The following is a 20884-nucleotide window of genomic DNA, read 5'->3' as shown; positions in this document are numbered from 1 at the left end:
GACTGCTAACATTCCTCATAAAGTTTCCTACAACTTCTCTTTATATGCTCCCATTGCTTCATATATTAATAATAGTGCCCGTATAACCTTTCTGGGGCTCTTTATAGTTTCATGTTGTTTATATATTCCTTATTTCTTCTCCCCCTTCTATTACAGTATGTGATCACTCCACTGATTTTCTCTAAAATCTTCACGTAGCACCTATTTAATGTCCCCAAAACTCCTCCAAGTGCCCAGTATAACCCCTCCCTATAATTCCTCCTTTTGCTCCATACTTCCCTATAACTCCTCCTATTGCTCCATATACCGGCCCTTCCTATAAACTCCCTCCTACCTAGCCTCATATACCACCTCCTTAGAACTCCTGCCTATTGCTCCATATTACCCTCACCTATAACTCCTCCTATTCTCCATATACCCCTCCTATATACCTCCTTCCCTATTGGCTTCCATATACCCCTCCTATAGGAATAACTCCTCCTACTGGCTCATATACCCCTCCCTATACTCCTCCTATTAGGGCTCGCATATAGCCCCTAGCCCTATAACTCCTCCTATTGGCTCCATATACCCCTCCTATAAACTCCTTTCCTGAATTGCTCCATATACCCCTCCCTATAACTCCTCCTAGTGCCCCCATATACCGGCCTCCCCTATACACTTCCTCACTATTGCTCCATATGACCCCTCCCTATAACTCCTACTACTGCTCCATATACCCCTCCCTATAACTCCTCCTATTGGGCTCCAATATACCCCTCCCTTATAACTCCTCCTATTGCTCCATTATACCCCTCCCTATTAACTCTTCCATTGCTCTATATAACCCTCCCTATAAACTCCTCCTATTGCTCCATATAACGCCTCCCTAATACTCCTCCTATTGGGCTCCATAATAACCCCTATACTCCTCCTATTGCTCCAATATAACCCTCCCTATAACTCCTCCTATTGCTCCCATATAACCCCTCCCTATAACTCCTCCTATTGCTCCATGATACCCCTCCCTATAACTCTTCCTATTGCTCCATATACCCCTCCTATAACTCCTCCTATGCTCCATATAACCCTTCCTTAAAACTCCTCCTATTGCTCACGTATAACCCCTCCCTATAACTCCTCCTATTGTCCATGTATTACCCCTCCCCTATAACTTCTCCTATTGTCCATATTACCCCTGCCCTATAACTCCTCTTGTGCTCCTTATTACCCCTCCCTATAACTCTCCTATTGACTCCATATACCTCCCTATAACTCCTCCTATTGTCCTTATACCCCTTACCTATAACTCCTCCTCCTATTATCCATAACCCCTCCCTATAACTCCTCCTATTGCCTCCTATACCCCTCCCTATAACTCCTCCTATTGCTCCATATACCCCTCCCTATAACTCCTCCTATTGCTCCATATACCCCTCCCTATAACTCCTCCTATTACATATGAGATTCTTTAACCAGATGCATTTTTGCCAAACAGAAAAAACAGGGGCTTGCCAGAAATTAAGAGTAGTTTGGGGATCAGGGGAGTGTTTGGGTGGAACGGGGTCTGCCAAACAGGAGTATGGGGCAATTGCAGCCTATCACATGTATCTAAATGAATGGTTAATCATCTAGGCAGTTTGTATGGATTTGATTTTCTAGGAGAGAGAAGAGAGGTCTGGATTCACAGGGCTATTAAAGAACAGTTAAAAGAGAACAAATAGAGGGCAATGTGAGGGTGCAGGGAAAGGGCATGTTTTTGACTATTCCCAAAGCGACTTTTTCTCATACACATGTTTCTGCCAAATTTGTCACTGATAAGCATATTCCTTTGATTTCCCATTCATTAGTATTTAGGAGTCTCTACTGGGAATATAATCCTTTCCTGCCAAGAATAGGATTTTTTTTTCTAAATGAATGTGGATTTTGCCTGGAAAAATCTACGTACTGATTTAGGGTGCCCCCACCCCTTGCTCCCCTGAGAGCTGTGGATTAGGGTGAGGTGCACTAGGGTGCTGAAGGGTTAAGCCACAAAGTGGTCAGTATGTCACAAGTGACGCTCTGCAGGACTCCGCCGCTGACACATTAATTGGCCAATTTAATCCCATCTCTGCCTCCACATCTGCCTTTATTTTACCCCTCCTCTTTGTGATTCACACACTCTCTTTCTACTCAGCCTCCAACTCATTGTTCCCTTTCTGCTGCTTCAGTGTATATGAATGTCCCATTCTTCTGTGCTTATGTTTATCAATCACATGCTTCTCTTACCATCGCTTCTTCATCCTTTCTTTACTTTTCTCCCCTGATTTTCCATCTTGCGCCCTGCCCTTTCATGGCTTCCCAGTTATTCACATATCTGCTCTCCATCTGTTTATTTGTGTTTGTACATCCATATCATCCTTATCCACCTCTATAACTCCCAATTCATTAGTCTCCATGCTCCACTCTTCATTCAATCTACTTCTTTACCCCTTCTTTTGTCTTCTCCCCATTTATTTTTATTTCCTACATGCATCATCTCTTCTTCACTCTCTGTCCTTCACACCAATCTCTTTTGCCATTCTTCAAATTATTTATCATTGGTCATTATGTCATCTACTCACCATCCTTTACATCCTATTTTCTTTCTTTTCCATACCTTATTTCCATCCTCTGCTCTTCAACCTTCATGTCTCTCTCTCTGTTCCATACCAACATGGTGTATTTATTTCTTCTTCATCCATGTCTCACCATGACACTCCTTTTCTCTCTCTGTTCATGCTTTGCTTTATAGACATCTAGCACTTATGTCTTTACTCCTCTTCTCTTTTCTAATTCTTCCTCTCCAACCCTACCAAGATGGGCTGTCATTCAAGCCACAATAAACTCTGTCAATGGTGACATCTTTGTGTATCATATTAAATATTGACAAGCTATAATAGCATTCTAGTTAACATGGTTGTCCCTTTGCCTTTCCCACTGTTTCCTGTCTCTCCATCTTCAATTTCCCTCAAATTATAAACTTCATGTCTCTCCAATTTCCAGTTCTTCCCACATCTCCTCTACCTTGTGCTTCTCCAACATGAGTGTCTCCTCATTTCTTCTTCTTCAGTTCTTTCCATTTCTGCATTCCAATCTCCCTCAACTTCTTCTTCTCAGGTCTTTCATTTCTGCCTTTACAACTACTCCCCATTTCTCACTTTTTGTATTTTGTCTTTACTTTGTCTCTACTTGTCTTCTACTTTTGGCTCTCCAACTTTATAGAGTCTCTATGTGCTTCCACTTCTTTTTACTTTTGTTTTTCTTTCTGATTTTACAACTTCAGTTTCCCGCCACTCTTCACCCTCTACAATCTCCTCCCCAGCATTCAAGCCTTGTATTAATATTTATGTTCTATCCCACCTTTCTTCTCTTCATTCCAACCTTCAGTTCTCTCTTTTTCTCTAACTCTCCAACCTTTTCTTCAAATCTTTTTCATCCATTACTATTTCCATTTCCTTTTCCTTCCTCCACCTTTCCTGGTTCTCTTTTGCTCATCTTTCTTGTCTTTGTACAGTTTTTTCTTCCTTCAGTTTTTGGTCATGTGTAATGTCTTATACACACATCCCCCTCCTTACACTCTTCCTTCTCTCCCTCCCAACCATCAGTTCAATTCATTTATCTCTCTCTTGTTTCTGTTTATTTATCTCATTCCGTATTTAGCTCACTCCAGTAATGTTTCCAATCCCTTCTTCGTCTGTCTTTGATTGGAAGAGGAAGGGAAATGTGTGCCTATTAAGTTGCATCAATTGTATCACACGTGTGCATTCTCTCTTGCACACAGACACACACACACATGAAACACGTGTAAAGGTATAAGCTGTACATACAAGTGACACAGGCATGGAAATACATGGCAGGTCACACACAAATGTCTTCACTTACTGTATCATGACTCTCCTAAGTGTGTGTACAAAGCTTACATTTCTTCACATTTACAGTGTGCGTGGGAGAATTGCTTTTTATTTGTATTTCTAGAATACCTATAATTAAGCAGAAAGTTAAATAGAATTATATTGGCATAGCATTGGTACATTTATGGAACTAGATAACTAATGAACACAAGCATTATCAGATTATAAAGAAATATCAAATGGCTGGATGGAGGTGAAGAAATGTCAGCTCAGTGGCCCAGTGGAAATCATCATGGCAAAGGGACAAGTTCTTGTTATATAGAGAGCAGCATCATTTTTCCAGAGCTAATTAGGATGTCCTGTATTGAGAAGGGAAATGTAATTCTGAACAGATTCTCACCACATGTTCTACCTCCCCTCGCAAACGTTTTTGGTTCATTGTGAAGAAGGCAGCTGCCTTGCCTCCGTATTAACCCCTTGAGGGATGCATTTTGAAGGCTTTCTCACATCCTTCAGTTTATTTCTCTGTGCTTGTGGGATCCTGAGAAGTGGAAAAAGAGACATTTATTGCAAGCAGTGCTATAATAGACTATACTATATATATATATATATATATATATATATATATATATATATATATATATATATATATATATATGTTACTACAGCTTGTAAAGCAAAATCAGCAAGTTCAATCAGTGATTCTGTATCCATTAACATCTTAAAAATCAATATATTCTGGGTACTAAGCACGCAATGCAACGAATTATTTTATCCAGATTTTTTTTCTTGAAACATCTACTTTATTATATATCAAATAAACATAACACTTTTTACTACCCAATACTATACAATAATAAAGCTATGGAGGTGAATGGAGGTAGAGTCCTTAATGTGTCCAACTGGACAGACCCCTGCCCAACCCAAACCCAATGACCTGCAACCCGACCCGCAACTGCTATCCTGCTATACCCCCTTAACCTGACCTCTTACCTGAGCAACACCCACATGGGTTTACTCTCCACCTGACTCGGGCACCCGCGAGGCCAAATGTTATGTCATCGTAAACTGGAAGTGACATCACTTTAACAGTCTGAATAAGGATCAAAAATTGCGTGGTAGGCAAGGGTGGTAGGGCTAGACCTGCAGCTGAACTGGATTCCCAGGCAGGGCACCCATGGTTTGGTGAAGGATGGGGGGAATTAGAGGGGTTTTAGTCCTCTTCTTCCTCAAGGCTGTGTTGGCTGGAATAGTCTATGAGCAAGCTGTGAATAAGCCTGCGACATCCCTGAATAGTCATCATTTTCTTACTAAAAATCCAGCGGAAAACCACAAAATGTCCTTAATGCAACACTTTAAGCACCAGGTCTCCTGAATAGCCCCGTCCGTGTGAAATTGTGCATCAATTGATTGAGCACCAAGGATGATATTTGGTTGACATTGAAACTGAGCCAGAAGTAAGAACTTTATCCCGGGTGCACAGAGGGAAATCTTGCTTTATTAAGGTGGCCATACCCAGGCAGATTTAAGATGCAGATTTGGGTCCTTCAAAGTAATTTGGCATCTTATCTGCACATATAGTGGGCCCTCCTCACCGCTATCTAGATGAAAATCGGCAGATGTCGATCAAGTTGGTTTGGTATTCTCTTTGGATTGAGGTCCACATCTCTGTGTTGATGAAGTCCTTGATCCAAACTATTCCACCTCCACAAAGGTTTGACTGAAAGTTCTACATTTTCAAAGGTTTGGATTCAGTCTGGCTGAATACTGAGGGTTTGGCCTTATTCTAAATTCTCCAATGTGATGGACTGAATCCTGAATTTGGTACTTATGTGCAGAAATAAGTTTGCTCAGATGGGAAGCAAACGAATGTATTTGGCATTGTGCGTTCCATGGGAGCCCCCTTTACCATTACTAGAGGAGGACAGAGACTATTGTGAACAGCTCACCCAAACAAAGCTGAAAGAAGCAGTCTTTATTCTCAATTGAGATGCTATTGTCCAGTTCTGAAGGAGACCTGCATTCACTGAAGTCTATAAGATGCTGCCCTGACCCTTAGAGCTGTTATGCGAGTGCTGATCCACAGTTTTTCTTTATCGTGCCAATAGCTGTTCCGCAGGGACACACGGGATCACAGATCTACAGATTAGTTACATCTCTAGGCCTGTTCTCATAGGAGAAGTTGCTGGAATTCTTCTCATAAGGGGGACACTCATTCCCCTTTTTCTTCCTGCCAATGACACAGAGATATAAGTATTTATTCTGCATGAGGGAAATCATTTCTTCTAGAAAGGCTTTTGCTGTGACGGTGTTGGCTTTCAGATCTCCAGCAGCTTCACAATTCCCCAATGACCCCATTAAAGGGAAACTGCAGTACAAGCTGCTCTTTTGTGCAAGAACAATGTATAATATGCAGAAGAATATTTATATGGGATGTTCTGCACCTTGATAGACACAGGGCTGGCAGCAGGGAAGAACAGAGATGGGATCTCCTGTCTTTTTTCAATATATCAATGGGTGAACATCAGAGTTCATCCTTTGTTGGACCCCTTTCAGAGGAAGAAAGTAGTCCAAGTGGACTGCAAAAGGACACGTTGTCTGAACTGAACAACAGCACATGGGATTTTAGTACCGTAACTTATAGAATCATACTAAATTCCCTGTCCCACACAGTAACCGGATACTCTCACTAATTTATATATTCAGTGTAAGCTCTTATTATATAATTGAGGATTTAGTTTCATTTCCCACAACAGCATCCATATGTGTTTAAATACATTGTATATGCTGTTTATTATAAGTAAATTACATTCTTGTCCAAACCTTCTCATCTGTTATTCAGTAGAGAGGCTGCAACTGACTCCAGTCTTGAGGGTTACTATAAAACACAGCATGACATTAGACTGGGATATCATGAGGATCCCAACACAAAGAAGCCATTCACCTAGGTCCTACCATCAGCCAAGGGGTGGACAATTCACCTAGGTGCTATCATAAGCCAAGGGATGGAACATTCGCCTAGGTCCTACAATCAGCCAAGGAATGAACCATTTGACTAGGTCCTACCATCAGCCAAGGGGTGGACCATTCACCTAAGTCCTACCATCAGCCAAGGGTTGGACCATTCACCTAGGTGCTATCATAAGCCAAAGGATGGACCATTCGCCTAGGTCCTACAATCAGCCAAGGAATGAACCATTTGACTAGGTCCTACCATCAGCCAAGGGGTGAACCATTCACCTAAGTCCTACCATCAGCCAAGGGGTGGACCATTCACCTAGGTGCTATCATAAGCCAAGGGATGGACCATTCGCCTAGGTCCTACAATCAGCCAAGGAATGAACCATTTGACTAGGTCCTACCATCAGCCAAGGGGTGGACCATTCACCTAAGTCCTACCATCAGCCAAGGGGTGGACCATTCACCTAGGTGCTATCATAAGCCAAGGGATGGACCATTCGCTTAGGTCCTACAATCAGCCAAGGAATGAACCATTTGACTAGGTCCTACCATCAGCCAAGGGGTGGACCATTCTCCTAGGTCCTACCATCAGCCAAGGGGTGGACCATTCTCCTAGGTCCTACCATCAGCCAAGGGGTGCTCCCGTGATGAAGCAACAAAAGAGTAGCACTTTACCAGCAGCTGCACCCTTTGGAACACTGCAATTTCTGTTGATGCGAAAACAACTGGTGGGAGTCATTGGGCCTAAAAGTCCTCCTGAAATTTCTCTTGGAAAAAATACCTTCAGCTGGTACCTCTGTCCTATTCCCTTTAGGCCAGTTGGAGTTATTAGATTCTAAGTCCTAGGAAATGCACCCACAATGTAGATTATGGACCTTACTGGGTCAAACCTGCAATTCCTTCAAGTGGTTGGCTGTTGGGCATGAAGCTTCTATCTACAAGGCACAGTTCCCTCAGTTGGAGCTATCGGTGATAGGGAGCAGTAGACTTTTTTTGAGACAGTTACCAGCTTGCCTTGATAGTAGCATTTGTTTTTTAAAGCGCAGCAGAACATAAGGTCAAGAGAACCCTTTCCGGTGCATGACATGCAAGTATCCCATGTTTGCCAACGGAAAACACAAACTTTTTCCTAAATATTTAGGCATGTCGGAAAACAATCTTTCTGGTAGGCACAACATCTGTTCCCTAAACAGCAGCTTTGTTTTTAGCGATTAACAAGCCTCCAAGTTTCCTTTAGAGAAAGACTAATTGTAGAAAATCCGACTGAACTGTGATCAGAGCTGTAGATTTGTATTATTATTTTGATCATGCCATGAACAAAGACTATGCTGAGAAAGCGTTCCGGTCACTGCTCGTAGGATTGGAAATAGGAACGATGACAAGATGATTCATACTTAGCTCACTGGCAACGCTCCATGCACTCCTTATAATAAAAAAAGGGTTCTTTCTAATGCCCTTTGTGATGGGATGAATGGGGCATAATAAGCGACTAAGTTATGACACTGAGCTGAATCCACTTAGCCAGACCACCACGTGATGTAATTAGATTGCACAGAATTGCTTTCACCCCATAGATCAGCCTACGGGAGGTGTGAAATCATCCAGACTGTACAGGAACAAGACTAAGAGACTAAATTATGGAAAAAAGGAAACGCATATCATAATTAAACGGGGCACTTAGCTGCCCAACCTCTTCCCTTGAATCCATCGCATTAGCTTTATGGTTCATCTATGAAGCCCCAGATACATTCTCTGCCTTGGTGTAGTAATCTCAAGATCTATCGTTAGTTTTATATATGCATATAATGATATATATTGTGAATGTATCTGTATAAATACTGTATCCCCCAGGCTTAATGATGTTCATGTGCATAAAATCCAATGATATAATGAAAGGGAGGGAATTATTAGGTGACAGGATCCCTTAAAACTATCTGAAATGGTATTATTTTTAAGATTGGTCGTTATGATGGGCTTTCTAGGGCAACAAGAAATGTAGGAAGACACTTCCGCATGGTTAGGGAATGTATTTTACCTGCAGCGAGAAGAAACTTTCTGACATTTTGCCACTGAGAGAAAACTTGAGTGATGGACACCTAAAGGGTCATTATACCTTCAGCTTTTCCTTGAGACTTGTGCCAAGTACAAACTATAATAACATATAGAAAGTTGTCCTGCTATGAAGTGCCCCATTTGCAACCCTGATCCAAGGCCTGTCTCCTTTTGGGCTTCTTGTAATGGTATTATAACACAATATGGAGTTATAAGGATATGTGATGGCAAGGTCACCCACTGGGCCAATCCATGACTCATATCTTCAGTAAACCTAAGGTTGGGAGCAACGCTTGTACCAACTGTACCAACTGTACCAGGGCTTTTGCCTCAGGATCCCCCCTGCTTACAATAAAAGAAACGTTACAGAATGAAAATAGGATTTTAGGACCCTTACAATTTAAAGAGTAGATCCGATCTTAAAAAAACTTCATTTGTGCTCCTGATCTTCTCCTCTATTCCCATAACTTCATCCCATTCCCAGTTGCAATGCTTTGTACATCTTCTCCGTCTCTTGAATTTCATGCTATCAGACCCTTCCCACCCCTACAAACCCTTCAAACACTCCCTAAAGAAGCCTGAATTACCAACATTCCATACAGAATGGAAATTCTTCCCAGCAAATCAGTTATTCCCCACCCCCCATCAGTTTAGATTGCAACCTACTAAACCTACTCTTTTATTCTGTAACCCATGTTTGCTGATCTATTGTAAGACCCCTGATTGTTATAATATCAATGTGCCGTAGTGCGTATATTGCTGGCGCTGTATAAATAAATGATGATGATGATGGTGGTTAATAGAAAGCATGATTAACTCTTTCTCGTAAAGCATAGGAACGATGTAATTAAAGCTAAAGAGCCGTAATAGCATTGGCTTCAATAAGATCATTTTGGCACAAGCTATTTTCATCTATGTCTGTAATTTATACTGTATGGCTTCATTTCTCTATAGCCCTGTCTGTACTGCTGCCATCCTCATAATATGTCTGCTACTACTAAACACAACCCCTTCCAGGCTCTGTGCAACATTCAGACACATTGATTTTCACAATTAACCTCAGAGCTCTCTTATTGCTATAACATGTCCCTGGTCTCCATTTTCATCCTGACATAGGGGGAAGGGAAATGAGCAGAGAGCAAATTAATAAAAATACACCCTATTCAAGTATTTTTGTCGTGTTAAAAGTTATCCTTATACTGTATATAACCATCCTTATACCTTTGCCTTCCTTGGTTCTCCTTTTGCTTCCCATCACCCCAACCTATTGCTCCATACGATTCTCCCTAAAATTCCTCCTATTGCTCCATATAACCCTCCCTATAACTCCTCCTATTGCTCCATATACCCCTCCCTATAACTCCTCCTATTGCTCCATATACCCCTCCCTATAACTCCTCCTATTGCTCCATATAACCCTCCCTATAACTCCTCCTATTGCTCCATATACCCCTCCCTATAACTCCTCCTACTGCTCCATATACCCCTCCCTATAACTCCTCCTATTGCTCCATATACCCCTCCCTATAACTCCTCCTATTGCTCCATATACCCCTCCCTATAACTCCTCCTATTGCTCCATATACCCCTCCCTATAACTCCTCCTATTGCTCCATATACCCCTCCCTATAACTCCTCCTATTGCTCCATATAACCCTCCCTGATACCACCAGATAGCAGGTGATGAAGGTCTACGTTATCATCAACAGCAGAAGCTGGTGCACAACTTCTACTAAAAATGAGACATTCCTAACCTGTTTCTTGTGTGCCTCTGCATCCACTGGCTTTGCTTTTGTCAATGAACCTGGACCTACTAGTCGTTAAGGATGGAATTAGCACTTCTTCTAAGTTACTGAGTTACTGGTTCATTCAGGGGTTGCTTTTGTACCCCATCTGCTTTCTCTTTTTACTTTAAGTCCTATCCAAGGGACCACACCCCAGTTTCCGAGTCTGTTCCATGAGATATACAAGTATGAAGGAGAGTGTTGGGTGGAAAAGGTCAGTCTCTGGCATATGTCTCTGCCATGAGATATACAAGCATTTTGGAGAGTTGTGGATGGAGTAGTCCATTAGTCTCAGGCCTATGTCTATGCCATGGGATATACAAGCATGCGTAAAAGTTGTGGGTGGAGTAGTCCATTCGTCTCAGACTTATGTCTATGCCATGAGATATACAAGCATTTAGGAGAGTTGTGGGTGGAGTAGTCCATCAGTCTCAGGCCTATGTCTATGCTATGAGATATACAAGCATTTGGGAGAGTTGTGGGTGGAGTAGGACATCATTCTCAGGCCTATGTCTATGCCATGGGATATACAAGCATCTTTAAGAGTTGTGGGTGGAGTAGGTCATCATTCTCAGGACTATGTCTTTGCTACAAGATATACAAGCATGCTGGTGAGCTGGTTGTGTGGTTTTGGCAGATAAGATATATTTCCTGGGTGTCTGAAGAAATTAAGTTACAATGAAAGATATGGTGAAACAAAATAAACACTTTATACAGATTGACTTCAAAACAAGGCCAAGCTTTTTACGGTGTTATATTGCATATTGTGTGCATAGTTTGTATCCCACTGTACATATCTGAACATACTGTTGGTACTTGTCCCTCTGAGCACATTTCTGGAACTCCACTGTATAATCTCTGTGCCGTACATGTTTTGCAGCGTTGCTGGGTATCCACACAACTATGTGTATGTAGCATTACATAACTTCAGTATTACTTCTGTTGGGGGCAGACGGTCAAGTTAAATATTCCCAAGGAATTTCCTAAAATAAACAGAACTGTCTAAAGATATATTTTATTAGGGATCTGAGGCAGCCATTGAGTGTGAGGGGACAGGGAAGGAAAGCTATTGTTACATCGGTCAAAGTTGACAAGATTAAAAGATTACAGTTGTTCCTCTAGCATTAGTCAGGATAGCTATTTTTTATGGCCGCTAATAGAAAAAATATATTACATTCAGTTAGATATAACTGGGAGGTGGGGTATAATGTCAGATCAGCTATCTTGTAACCCTATAAAAATAGGATCTTCAAGATAATTTATTGACTTCTTGATATATATATACTGAGGTGGGTGCCTAGTGTGTAGCATAAAGTCAAGTCTCTCCAACCCACCTTGAAAAACAAAAGTATCTATGGCAAAAAATGTAAATTCCTGCTTTAAGTTCACCTTTGAAATGACATTTCAGTTGTGGTCTTTTCTTACAAACATAGGAGACTTTGCTGTATCAGCCATTGATCCATGGTCCTAAGACTATCTACAGTAGGACATCAAGACCTTCAAGATGGGCTTCTAGGAATATCTAGGACAGAAAAGTAAATTCTAGCCAAATATGTCATTTTGACTGGGCCTCCCCAGACAAGGCTTGGAGTCCAGTTAGATGGGCAACCTCCACATTGTGGAAACCATTGTAGTCTGGTGTGTGTTGTTATTTATAGACCTTACTACAACACTGTTTATTATTAAAGGCAAGTGGCTGGTGACTGTGCTGAGACAAGCAGTATGGATTCACCTCCCCACATTCTTGATTTAATATGGCAGCCCAGGCCATGCCCACCAGAGCCAACCCCAAATCCACTCAAGCCCCAACCAGACCCAATAAACACCATCAGGTCCCTCATTCAGGGTTAAAGTTGAGGTCTATGACATGACAACTCCCACAAATATGACTAATTGCAACGATGGGGTGGGGGAAAAGTTCAGTGCACATAATACGCACACATAATAACCGTACTTAGAAATATTGTATTTTTCTCTCTTAATGCACTTTCCTCCTCCCTGCTATTTATATCTGCATGGCTATAATTACTACTCCTGTTTGTCGGTAGAATGACATTTATTGGTTAGCTCTTCCTTCTCTCATGTGTACATGGACAGTGCAGTAGAAATTAGACTAATCATGGCAATAAAGACATGGCAATCAGACAGCCCAGTGCTGCATCTCTAGCCCATCCAGTCTATGGCATTTCTCTGTCCTAAGTCCCACAGCCTTTGTAAGGAGCCTCTATCAGATTTCCCTTTCTATATTTATCTGTTTCTCCTTGTATTGTTTTCTCTCCATCTAAACCTTTCTTCCGGCACCCTCCTCCTCCTCCTCAAGTCTTCTCGCATCCTTTGCTCCCAATCTATCTCTTGTTCCTCCTCTCTTCCTGCCTTTCATGTTGCTCTCACAAGGCAGTTGATTGTGCTGATCCGACAGAAGCACATAGAGACAATGGAGCCTCATATATAACCCTCCGAGTGTGTCTATATAATAGAGCCCCAGTCCACTCCTCCCAGCATCCTCTGGGGACTGGAGCTGCTTAAGATCTTCTCAAGAAGAATGTATTGACTGCATTATCTTCAATATGGTCCTATCAGGGATGCATTCCTCATTAATATACCATAAAATATATCCCCCACCCTAAAGATGTATTGTAAGTATCTTGGAACATGTGCCCCTCCTCTATCTTCTGTGAACTACAGCTCTCAGCATGGCCAACAGCAGGATAGAGGAGACACAATGAGCAAGGTGTTCTTTTGCACAGTAGAATTACTATATATAAATGGGTAGCAGGTATCATATTGTTTGGCTGAACTGAGATTTTATCCAGAAGAAACATACAGAAACGGAACTAGAGGGGGGCGGGCCCTGGCGCAGGACGCGCAGCCGGGCCCCCACCCCCCTCTGTACACACGGAACTGGCCAGGAATATGCATCGCGCGGACTGCCGGGGGGCCCTGAGGGGGTGCGGGCCCTGGCCCCCCCTGCTCCCCCGGTAGCTCCGCCCCTGGAAACATATTCTTATATTTAGGGCAAGGGCACATGCTAAGATTGGGGGGGATTGGGGGGGTGACAAATCGCCTCTTCTTCGGGAGACTAATCTCCCAGAAAAGCCTTCCCGTCAGCTACACCGCCGGCGAGATGGCACTTGGAACGCTTCGTTTTCTGAAGTCGCCCAAAGTTTACTAGTGAAGCAAATTCTGAGCACCATCCCGTCTGTGATTTAGATTCTAGCTGGCGGGAAGGCTTTTTGGGGAGATTAGTTGCCCAAAGAAGAGCCGATTTGTCGCGAAGTGACTAAATCTCCCCAAATCTTAGTGTGTGCACTTACCCTTAAAGGAGAATTCAACCCTTAACCAAACAAAACCCCGACCCTACGTAAACCCCCCCCCAGCCTAGCTGCTACCCTGGGGAAATGCCCCTAACTTTTTACTTACCCCTCGGTGCAGATTCAGGGATCGCAGTTCATGGCAGCCATCTTCCAGTTCTTCGGTCTTCTCAGCTCTCTCAAACTGTACCAGTAAGCCATGGAGCTTAATTGCTGGACAGAGAGCTCACTCACAACTCCTTGACTTTTTGCAAGGTGGGGGCTCATTAATTTTAGCTCCTGTATTGGCTTCTTCAGACTGAGTGAACACAGTCCCTGTTATTCTTCACATATGTCTCATAGAGAATTCTGTGGAAAATAAAACAGTTGAGAAGACACCTTTACAGGTCAGTTTTGTAAATGCAGCTCAGCAGAGATTCGTTGCCTACAATAGTCTATGCCATATTGGAAAACAAACCCTAGAAATAAAGATGACGAGCCGTTTTTTTTTTTCCATGGCGGTTATCAGAAAATCCATCTCAAGCGGAGCTTAATTCATGAAGCCAACGTGGGGCTTACTGATGTCAGAAGGTATATTTAAAGCAAGACTGTAATTTGTGGCTTTTGGAGAGAATGGATCTCGGGACGTGTGCTCTAATCTTCCACTTTAGCTCCTGAAACCCCGGCTTGAGTGACAGTTGAACCAATTAAATATTTAAGAACGCATTAAAAAGTTACTGCCATTGCTTCTGAATAAGACAATTTGTCACTATTAAAGGTCTCTTTGCTTTTATAGGGAATAGACTTTTTAACCCATCAAAATATATCACTGACATCAAGCCAATTTCCTTCTTTAAAGTTATTGACTATTTAACCCCATAAATCATGTCGCTGCCAGCTAGACACTTTGCTCTAATGAGTGATTAAATATTTAAATCGATAAACACATCAAGTCCCCTTTCCCTTTCATCAATGAAAGTAGTTCCTACCTCATCCAGTGTCCAGCAGGGGTGTCTGGCCCCACCCGAAACCTACTAACTTCGCTGACAAGGCTCCCTACCCTTCCACCTGTGCAGCATGCTAGAGTCCTGCTTTAGGTTGGTATCTGAGGAACACCCACAAGGTGGTTGAGATTTTGTTGAAGTACTCCCTGACCTTATGGTCTGTTTAGTTGTGGGCTACTTCTGGTCACACGGAGCGTGGCAAGGGGGTGTTCAAAAAAATCTACATTTTGATTGGGATGGGTTCGGATATCTAGAAGAAGATGTTGTTGCTCAGGTCAGAGGTTCCAGGTTAGACCATTGCTTGGAAGGTCTTGGTCAGACATGTGTCTACTGAACTAGACTCGTGCAGAACAAGCATGAATCCTCAGGAACTTGTCCACCAATCCCATGGGTTAGGATATCTTCTAGCAGTTGATTTCTTTGATCTCTTTGAATTGCCTTCATGGGTTACAGACCCAGGGGAAACATGCTGCACCTGCCTGTTCTACTTGTTTATTGTTAAACAGGATCTCAACCCAAAAACTGAACTAAATTTAGAGTGATCCTCTGAGCATTTTTGCACTTCTTATTGTATTCATTTGTGAGATATTACCAGTTTCAGACTGCTCTTAACAGCTATCTCTGAAAGTATAGAGTCAACAATCCTATGGTTAACTGACTATACAAGAACTGCATTGAAAGTCCATAGACAGTTTGGGTCGTTGATACTATGGCCTTTGAAGATAGCTGTTGAGATGAAAGCCTGGGATTTGTAGTCTAAAATGTCTAATATCTCAGAAACCTCTAACAATTATAATGTAAAGCGAGAACATTTTTCAGAAGGTGACTCAAAAAAAAAAGGTCAACATCAATACAATTTTTGGGTTTAAATAGTTCTCCACCTTGAGATTGTCAAGAGCAAGCAGTCTGAACCTCTACACTTATGAGCGACTTTGTAGAACCCCCCCATGAACCACCAGTAGCCCCCTACATTACACATGAAATGCCTCCTTGGTAAGCACCGCGGGTGGGCTACTGGGTTTGTTTAGGTGGAAACCTTGGTCTGAGACTGAAAATTAACAAAATAATTGCTTTAAGATTGGAGACTGTTAATCTGTTGCTCAGGTAATGATAATCATAACAGTTTAATGGCACGTTGACCATGGCCTTTGAAATAATGTCTTGGGACGGATCATTAGTACTTTTCAGCCAAACCCCCTAACTGAGAGCAAACAGAAGCGTTCGTAGTGGGCTGTCCATTCCCATCCTGCTACAGACAGCCACCCTAGTGAGGGATCAGCTAAGTGCTAACACATGTGTGCAAGATGTGCGATGGGGAAGAGGTATACACAGAAACATATGCTGCCTCTCTTAACACTAAAACATAGAAATTACTGCCTAACTGAGCTTAGTCAACTTATATAAAGGGATCTGATGAGTATTGCTCTCTGAGCATTCTCAATCACCATACAGAACCCATGGAATTGAAGACTAATCCAAAGGTTCAATCAAAAGAAGTCAGACTATCCATCATGGTGAGGACTAATCCAAAGGTTCAATCAAAAGAAGTCAGACTATCCAATCATGGTGAGGAACGTTACTTAATTAGCTGACTTTGAGCAAACGGAGTACTTAGCAGAGGTGTGCATCCAGTTGAGTTTGGGGTTATCAAATCAAACAACCCGCTATTCACACTGGTGGATATCATCAGATATGGTCATCCATAGAGATGGTCAAATAGGATTGACACACTCATTTGATAGATCGGCCTGGACAAAAATGTAGACCTCACTTGTAGATAAGCAGATGCCTCATGGACTTTAATGTGATTGGTTGGCTTTCAGTAAGGTCAACAATGGCCAAACTGCCTGAACTTCACAGTGGACCTATCACTAACTTTGCCAGTCAGCCTGGAGAAGGGGGACTACAACTGGGAAAGCCTTAGGCCAGGCAGTGAGAAGATCTCTGACTTTCACTTGGTCTATGCCCCCAATCTCAGCCAGCTCGCTAAAGCAGAAAATGTTGTAGCTAAATATCTATATTATAGAGCAACTGTCCGATATTTTTAGTATTCATGCCAAAATGTATCTCCAACCTGTGGCCTTCAGCTCTTGCAGCAGATACCTGAAAGAAGAGACATATATTTAGCGGAGCAAAGGTGGGTACAGTAGGGCAAGGTGGTGACAGCAACTCTCTATATCTGTTGCCGAAATGTTGACCCCGATGCTGTGCTACAACTGCCAGAAACATACTTCTTGTATTTTTGATAAACATCTTAATCTTTTTAAGAGCTTTTAATTATTTAAATAGCACAGACGCCAATCCAAAAAAAATATTAATATTTCAACCCTTGGTCCAAAATGTTCTTAAGGTCTCCTTATCCCCTCACGACTGATGGATTATTCCTCACGGCGCTCATGCAGGTCCAGCAGATTTATTTGTTTAGTCATTCCTCTTTCTAATTGCAACTGCCTGTATCCCCTGGACTAATAAATAAAGCTAAAGGGGAAAAAAAACAAATAAACCACAAAACTGTCACGAATAATCTTACTCGAGCACTAAAATTCATTCTGCACTCCCATAATAATGCAGAGTCTCTCGATAGCTACAGAGTGCATCATGGGAAATCACCTAAATCCATATAGAAACAAATGACTTGAACTATATAGAAATTAGTGGATAAATCAAAATCTACAGGGAAACGTAATATGATTTGTGCTGGAATGAATTCGATCTAAAATACCAACCCCCCCCAAATAATTTCATTAAGTCAAGATGAATGAGTTCATTCATTTGGAATTAGTGTTTGTAATGAAAGGGGGGGATATCCACCTTTGTTCTAAGATAATAATAAATAACGATATTATAACAATGATACAAATTTAATTGCTTATCCAATATTTTCCTTGGAACTAATCTCAACATGCAAACCAAGCTTTTATCCAACCACAGTTTCATTGTACAGCAGTGAGGACCAATCAGGACTTGGTAATAATAGGTGTCTTTCCTAAATGAATATGAGTTCCACATGATTATACTCTAAGTGCAAAGCTCCTTAGCTTTAATGGGACCTTGCATTACCGAATGTTAATTGGGCTTGGTACAGAGATCTTTACTACTTTCCCGTTTTTGTTGTATTTTTACAAGTACTGATTTTTCGGTGAAACCCATTTTATTAGGTGTTTTTTTTTACAAAGAGAGATAGCGAAAGGGAAAATGTTGAGAGCAAATGTTGCAGTTCCACGGTTTAAAAGCAAATAAAAGAGGAACTGTAGAAACAAACACGGGTCATTGTAGGAATATTCTAAAACAAAAGCCAACATGTATGGGAAACATTTCATTTATTGGTGGAATCTTTATAATGGTCCATGGACTTTTATAACATGAACTCTGGGAACTATTTTTCACTGAATATTGATCACTTAAATATTTAGCAGACCTTCCCCAAGATACAAACATGGACAATATTCGTGTTATTCTAACGCAAAACTCAGGCAATGATTCCAGATGGTCCCTGAACCACTTTTGAAGCCACCTTTCTTAGCATGGGCAAAGGGCCCCATGCTCTATGGGCTTAGGGTCGCCAGACTTTGATACCAACTTGTGGAGATAAGTAGGATGGAAGCATTCTAGGAAATGAAATCACTAAGTGAAAGAATAATGAAGATGGACACTAACAGATTCATAAATTGTCTGTGAATCTCAAGATTTTCAACCATTTTGATTCAAGACCCACCCAGTCTGGATTGGTTTCGTTTGTGATGGGTACTTTGATGAGACTTTCAGATATGTAGCCTGTAGAGAGCTGGGCTTTGCACTTCAACAGCAGTTGAACAAGAGTTGGGCAAGAGAGTCTATAAAGCGTAAATGTTGCCACCTTGACATTGACCATCTCCATCTTCCTCTACTATCCTCATGTGCTCCTCTTCCCCAAAAAGAGCTGCTATTCTGCAGGGTCCCATGCAGTCATCTGCCCTATTTTTGAGCCAGCTCTACTTTATATAGAGATTCTCTTTGTACTCAGTTGCTTTGGCCACAGATTAATGACCTACGGTTGTCTCTGCCACTAAGCAGAACATATGAATCCCAAGAAACAATCATCTGATCAACCAATAAAGGAATGGGCTCCTGACACATCCCTTATTTATAACCCTAATCCTTGGAAAGATACAAGTGACAGGCTTTTTAAAAGAAAACAATCCCATTTGGTCCTGAGAAATTGCAGTCTCTTGCCAACTCTTTGTTCTTCCATATGTTTCCCAAGCAAGGAGCTCTAATGAGGGCAGATATAAAAGCCAAGGACTGTGCGGGGACTTTACTTTAAAGTGGATTATTAGTAAAAGAGACAAATTATCCAAGGAAATCATGAGAGATGGTTTTACTGGTAAAAGTGGTGAACTATCTGTCTGTTTAGATACCAATTTGTATTGTGCCAGTATTGTACAAATGTAAAATATTTTCTCAAGTGCAATTACCCAAATGAACCAATCAGCAATTAGCTCTGTTCAGTCCTGTTCAGGTAGTGAGATAAAAGCAAATCTATCATTGGTTACCTCTGCTTATTGCATCAATAGAGGGCATCCACACTGCATTCACCCTAAATCAATGCAATTGCACCAAGCACCATTGTTTATGTCCAGTTTTGGTTTGGAAGGTCCAAGGCCAACCAGACTTCTGCTGCAAGGGGCACCCAACACCGAGTCCCCCTGCCCTAACCACAAGACCCCTCCAGGCCCCCTTCCCAGCTGCAACCCCCTTCTGGGCATGTACCTGTTCTTGAGTTGCAGCCACAGTCAGGGCCAGGGAGGAGATTAGGGGGCAGCAAGGGGTCTCTGAAAGGAACAGGTCAGGGTCAGTGGGGCCCACTGGGTTTTTACCCAGTGTCCCACCAGCTCAGTTTGACCCTGTGTCTGTCCGTTCTGCTTCTTCAGCAGAATCATGTGCCTTCTTGATATTGAGAAACCCTGAATCCACTGCCACCCTGAATGGAGCGATAATTCTAGGGTTCCTATATAAAATGTCAAGGTGCCGACCCTACAAGGTATGAGCTGAGCTTCACTAATAGCATGGATATCCAGTAATATTTTGTGGACAGTTAACTGCAAGTAAAACTTCTACAGCCAAAATATATGAAGCCTGTTTGTGATGCACTAGACAAATATTTTATGTAAAATGAAACAACACGCACCCACATAGGGTATTGACTTGCTGCATTGTCCACCAAGTCCTGTGGCACCTGGAACTGAAATGGCAGATATTGGTAACACCATGTTTTATTGTATTACCTTCTTCCTCAATGATTGCTAACATACTGAAACATCGAGAACAACGACACAGATTAATGTAATACAGGTGAATACCCAGGGGCGTTACATTTTCCTTTCTTCCAATAAGTGCTAAAATGTCCTTTTGTGATAAACAGGTTCCATATTCTGAAGGGAGAGAAAAAAAACACATCCTCCCAAACCTTTGTATTTTATAACTTTGTAAATCACAGACCTGTGTCGAGGGAGAATCTGATTTCATTTGCCAGTTCCTGTTTCTCTAAGGAGGTTGAGTTACACGCACTCTTTTCTCTCTCCCGTAACCTTTTCTCCACTTTCAAATAATTACCTTTAGCAGCTTGGAAAATGCAGTAGGTTTGCATTGTAGGTGGCTGGAGATGCCCCGAGGGTTTGAACGTGTGACTTGGTTACAAAATGTGCCTCGTTAAGATTAATTAGCGTAGAAAGTGTTGGACAATTCACAGCCACGGTTGGCGGACTGAAGGTTCCTCAGAGTTAAATGGGGAGCCAGTTGGGTAAAAATGTTGCCAGTTGAAGGGGGTAAAATTAAAATAATTTTAATTAAATTAGGGAAAAAGTATTAGATTATTGTGAAAATGAAACATCTATATATTATATATGAAAAGGAACAATAAAAAGGTGCTCATGTTTCTGCATATGCCTACAATGATCATATGA

Source organism: Xenopus laevis, chromosome 9_10S (assembly GCF_017654675.1).
Source record: "Xenopus laevis strain J_2021 chromosome 9_10S, Xenopus_laevis_v10.1, whole genome shotgun sequence".
NCBI lineage: Eukaryota > Metazoa > Chordata > Amphibia > Anura > Pipidae > Xenopus > Xenopus laevis.
Note: the sequence above shows the minus strand (reverse complement) of the source record.